The sequence below is a fragment of the Dermacentor variabilis genome, chromosome 11 (genome assembly GCF_050947875.1).
Source record: "Dermacentor variabilis isolate Ectoservices chromosome 11, ASM5094787v1, whole genome shotgun sequence".
Classification (NCBI taxonomy): domain Eukaryota; kingdom Metazoa; phylum Arthropoda; class Arachnida; order Ixodida; family Ixodidae; genus Dermacentor; species Dermacentor variabilis.
Genome location: NC_134578.1, coordinates 70,747,460 through 70,753,814, shown reverse-complemented (window position 1 = coordinate 70,753,814; position 6,355 = coordinate 70,747,460).

The window sequence follows — 6,355 nt, the reverse complement described above, 5'->3', positions numbered from 1 at the left end:
GTAACAAGTAAATAAGGAAAAAGTAAGAAAATAGAAAATGATGTACACATTAAGTGACAGGCATTGCCTTTCATACAAATTTACTAACTTGCGGTTGGTATTGTTCACATTGGACATAACTGTACACCCAATGAAAATGCATGCAGTTTAATAACAAATGCAAGCACATAAAGCATGAACAGACAGGGCCAAACAAGAATAGGATAAGATGCCTCTGTCGTCATCCATTTGCAACATGCGAATGCATGAACTTGAAATGTCCCACCAGCTAATCCGATGAAATGTGTTAATAACAAATGCTTACACAATATGGCGAAAATGGTGTCTTGCGCGACGTTTTCATAAAGCCTAAACAATTTTCACAGATAGAACATTGGCAGTTGGGCACTTCTTTTAATGTGTCCTGGCTCCTCGAAAGAGGTGTTCTCAGGCCAATATTTCCCAGCATTCTCAAGCTTCCAAAAGCTCCTTAGCACCACTTTTACGTGTTAAGGTGATTGTGAAAAAAACACTGTGCAGCCGCACACGAGAATGGTTTAAATCGTAGTTTCATACGTAATTACTGGAAAGGAAATTCGTGTTGCAGCTCTGGCAGGAACAATGCATCAACTGTATTCCAATTCTTTTCCTTTTCATGCTTTGTCAGTGGTTCAAGCGCTACTACACCTTTGTCGTCACAATGATTGGCCAATCGCGAGTGGTGGATGATTAGAAAAGGAATGGACTGAAGCTAATGGAATCTTTGCTAGGGTTGTGCGAACACATGGTGATTTTTTGAGACCGAGTCAAATCGAATAATGCCAGGAGTGAATCGAATTGGATGGCTTTTTGAATAACAAAGAGCCATTATCACATTTACTATAAAATGATGTTCACATTCCAATGTTTTTAAAGTTGGCAATTTTCTGTCATACAGTACGTTATGAGGCGTTCATGAAAAGCACAGATGGAGCATTAGGAGTAAACAAGTAGTTTCTTTGCATGCAAAGAGCTCTTCAGAGAGTGAAAATGATCACTGTATAGGGGGGACTGTAAAGTGTGGCTACCAAATCCAGATAGCCTGCGTGTGGCTGTGGAAGTTCTCAAGATTTTGTTATACTATGCCCGCAGGGGTGAAAATTTACTGTACTTTTGCTTTAATTTTAGTTTAATTTGGTGCAGTTGGCGTTTCAAAATATTATAAAAGTAGTCAAAACATATTCGCATATATAAATAGTGACTATTTGATTCGAAGACCGGATTGAATAGGAGATTATTCTATTTGTTATTTGAAAGTTTCGAATATTCACACACCCCAAATCCTTGCATTATACCAGCCAGGATAATGATGCGGAACATGGGATTGTTAGCTGTTGCATCGTGCCTTGTACCATGAATTGGGCTTTGATCGCTGGCTTCGCAAGTTCTAGTTGCTTCAGTTTGCTGCAGTGAGAAATTTGTCACAGCTTGACAGCTTAATGCTGGTGCTACCAATTTGCACAATTTTCTGGGTGCATCGTGCAATGCTCTTTGCAATGGTGTGATGGCGCTGCCATTCGTGGCGACTGTCGGGTGCGGGCAGACAGAACGGAGCTCGCAGTGACAAATTTGCAATTGTGCAAGGTGCTGTGGAGTGTGCGCCATAGGTCGGCATGCTTGTAAATGTGCTCATTTCACACTCGTTTCAAAAGCACGAGTGTGAGTTAGTGATGAAAGGTGTGAGTAAATGCGAGTATGAATGCGAGTGCGAAACCTGAAAGAAAATAATGGCAAGCGAGTGTGAGCGTTTGCTTATACGCCGTTAGTCTATGGCATGTGTGAGCCTTCACGCAATCAACGTCTATACCGAAAACATGATGTGCAACACTTGAGCTATGAGATGCGACAGTTGCATAGTTGGAAAGGGCACTTATGCAAATCCATTAGCCAAAACAAGCCAGTGCTTGTACTTCAGATCGTTCCTCTGGTGAAGTTTCTTAGCAAAAACCTGCATAAACACTGGTTCCACATTTTCCCCTGAATAATGCAGCCATACTTTGATGGAGGTGGAATTCCGAAAATGTTAGTGTACGTCGATTTAACTGTACATTGATAAAAAAAAAACGCAGGTGGTCAAAATTAATCTGCAGCCTTCTACCATCCTATAGTGCCAGTGTTGCTTTTGGACATCGAGCGTGATGAAACAATCTTTCCGAGTAAGTTTGAGGAGCTTTATGCCTTCAATCTAAACTGAAATGATGGGGTGCCCCACTCACCATTTGGAGAAGCGAAATTTGTAAACACATCTGGCACCATTAAAAATTTAGCAGTAAAGCCCAAGTCAAATTCAAGTGATAGTTTGTTCTCGCAAGGACATCGGATATTTAAGGGAGAGGTGCTTTGGTTCCTCCTAAAGTTCCTCTGCGATTGCAGGGTGAGCGATGAGCTGTGTGGGTCATTGTGGTTTGGAAAAGGCACAACGTATTGGGCACCGAGTTACCTTGTTTTTGGAACCTGGGGTTAGTTGTACTGCGAAGTGTTTTAGACAATATCATGGTTGACGGGTGGTGTTCGGGCAGAGCAGTTGCCGACAACTTTTGCAAAGCTAGGTCCGCCTGCAGCAAACCCCTATTCCTCCTCTTCCTCCTTGGAACAGAAATATCAGCCTCTTTAGATTAGTAAAAAGAATCAGGGGAACCGAGGGGCTGAATTATTTTGTTTGCAGCAATATTGATGAATGCAGAGATGCCTTAGTTTCCTGACCACATTGTAAGGCATTATTTTTTAGCGGTCTTCGATATATCGGTTTACTTCGTAGAGTGCTGGTCAAAATGAATGGTTTCGTACACCAAATTGGAGGCATATGCATGGCTGTTGTGTTCATTCAAACAAGTCCAGAAATGATCTAATGCATTTTTAAAGAATTCTTTCTCAAATTTCACAATACCTTAAGAAAGCACATAAAAAGAAGATCGGCAACTGAAACAAAATGTACTGCAATTTTGGATGATCACAAAAACGTCTGCAAAAACAAAAACAAACTTGCTTCGATTGGTAAGTTGATCAAGGAGGCTTTTTTTTCAGTAGCAAGAGTACATTCTACGTTGAGAGGTGTTGCCTGAAGCTTAACAAGGTGTCCTAGGTGAATGATGCTTCCTCTTGACGTGCTTTCAACACTACTTGAAAAGTACCTTGATACCACGTGGTGCCTACATCAAGGCATCCTACTACTTGAGTGCGGTGCCATCTATGAGCAACCATTTACATCAAAGCATGTGGTAGCACCTACAGGCCATACTCCTCTAGGCGATACCACATGCTTTGATGGCCTCTAGAGATTTAGGGTGCAGTTTAGGGTACCTACAAAAGCGACCCCATTTGTTGTGGACAATTATAATCTCTGCCTACCCATGTGCAATTTCCTCAGCAACTAATTGAAAGATGTGAAGTTTCTAGGAAGGTGCTCTATTATTCTACACTGACTCAATGTTTGTATTCTCTACCAGCATGTTTACATTAGCATCAAATGGTGCCAAGCCATTATCCAAAGGTCAATGAAGCTATGTAACTTTGCACAAAACCTGCAACATTCTAGAATGACTCGACATTTGCCTTTAGGGCCTCCTTAAAAGCATGTACACCCAGCCACAAAAGTTTGCGGACTACGGAATCTCAGAAAACGTTCAATTCCTGAACAGCCTGTAGCAGTAGCCAGTAAAACTGTATATGACAATGTTGCTAGCACATTCTAGTCAAGGTCCAAAATGCAGATACCAGGCTGCGTTGTGAGGCTGCAGAGTTATTGAGCTTTTTCTCAGATTTCATGGTCCGCAATATTTTGTGGCTGGGTGTACACATATGATCAAAATTATGCAGACCACAGGTTCTATGAAAAATTCCAATTTGATTGGTGGCTTGCTTGTAACCTGAATCTGAGCATTACAGTGCAGACTTGGTATTGCAAACACAGCAGTGGATTCGTCAGTTTCAAGTTGCCAGTCCAAGTTTCCAAGAAATCTGGTTTTTTATTTTTTTTTGAAGAACCCCTGGCCCACATACTTTTGATAAAAGGTGTAGATTAGGCTGGAATAGGGGCGAAACATTTATTGAAAGCTTCCTCCAGCAACTACCCTAGACTAGAACTACATCATCGTGCCTGGTCTTTATAACCGGTGTGCGTCACCCAAGGCATAGGTTAGTACATGTAAATCATGAGGACATTGCTTTCAACAAGAAAATGGCTTTATTCAGCTTCAGCCACAACAAACAAGACATCAAAAAAGGCCCTTAGTGCCTTAGCTGCTGCGCTGAAGCAGCAATGTGCAGGTCGACACAAACTACTCCTGCAGCCGAAATGTTCTTTCACCACATCTTCAACACTTTACTTTTATTACCACTGAAAAGCTGAAGACATTCACTGAGGTTCGTTGTACCATTGAGTATCACACGCTCTTTAAATGAGTCGGTTTCCTCTGGAGGTTCTTTTTCTTTTGTCGCCCAGTTGCACGATTCGACAAAGAGCTCTTCTGGGATACTCGATGCTGTCTGAATTTTTCATTTCGGTCGAACCGGCGGGCACGTCTCAATGCTGTTACACTGAGGCAACCGTGTCCACAAGGATTTGTCAACTTCGTTAATACACTGCACGTCAGCATTTCGCATGCATATCATGTTAAGCACAGGTCCCTGATAAACGTTTCATCATGCTGAGTGCTGCAAAATTAATTTTCAATGAAAGCATGTTAATTAATGTTATACTTTCTGGAAGCAATTCAAAGCACAGCAGTAGATGGCGATTTGCAGTAGTCTGCTGCCACGGGTGCACATTTTGCAACTGAAACTCCTGTTTGAAAGGGCCTGCAGTATGCGACACTGCTGAATGGGCATTAAGTAATGTGTCTGGCTTTGCCACCAATGATTGAATTCAACACAAATAACAAATAGCACGAGATAACACTTTAAAGAAAATGCAAATGCAAAACATGTTGCATTAATAAGGAAACCCGGTATAAATGACTCTTCCAGACAAGCCGCTTGTTCATTCATGCTTAAACTTTGACAACATTTCAAGGCACAGTTTGCTTAACACCACGTCTGAACGAAGTACTTGCCCCCTTCTTCCTTTCCATGTTTTACCCATAATAAGTCAAAACTATCCATTGCGTGCGTCAGTGTCGTAGAGAAAGTTCAGGTTTTTTTGGGGGAAAGGAACAGGTGGCACTCCCTGGCAATTTTTTTACAGTAAAATGCAGCATGTACTGTTGACAACCACATGTGTGACAGATGCTGCCTCCATTCTGTTAACCGAGGCAGTTCATTTTTCTGTGTCCCACGTTGCCACAGATGATGCTCATTCCCGACTTGTTCTACATGAACACAGGCAGGCCCTGCATCCAGACATGGTATCAAAAGGAAACGCACCATGAAGCACCACTATTGTGGGAAACGTCAACATGTACAACTCAGCAGCTTGACCAGCACAGTCACATATACCTTGCTCTGTCACTTGCAAAACATTCTGCATTTCACGCTCGCCCCTATCGGCGGCCCGAGCCGGCAGCCTTGCTGAATCGGCGAATCCGACAGCACAGAGAATGCCATTCACATGGCCAACAGTGAACTTGGACACACAAGATTGGTGGACAGTGTGCAAAGACTGTAAAAGTACTACACTGCAATACCACAAGGCTATGTGAGACTACACACTCTCTAGTGCACACCTCGTCAAAATCGTCAGCGACCTTCCAAAGAACACACTAGGCGAAATTTTTTTGCCGAGGTTTATCATTGTTGGTACATGACACATTGCATTTGCAGATGGTGTGGCATATGCCTTGCGTCTGTAAGAACATTTCTCTTCTTATGAAAGTGGACAATTTAGCATCCATTCAGCAGTAAAGAGCTCCTACAATGTGAAGAGAAGGAGGACGCTGATACTCAGCAAACTGCCAGGAGCAAAGTGCGAATGTGTCAGCAATCTGCGTCTGTACTAAAAGGAATCGTAGGTGTACTTCTTGTTGGGCTAGTTGGTGGCTATTAAACGAGGGGTGCAAATTAAGACGAACACAGTTGAAGAAGGCAGGATGAGTGCTCATCCTGTGTGGACACCGAAACATCAAACAATTATGAAACATATTTGCTATCAAAAGGTAGTGCGTCGGACATGAAAGAAAGATATAGATATATGTCATGCCATTTGATCGAGCGTTAGTTCTCAAACTTTATGTCGCACAATACATCACTATTATACGGAAGGCATTGCAGATCTGAACTTATTTAACAGTGAACGAGGACAGTGACAAGTTCTGACGACCGGCAGCCACACATCACCGCTTGCGCTTGTGACCAAAACGTCGCACATCGCACACGGGAAGCATAAAACTGGGCAAATAATATG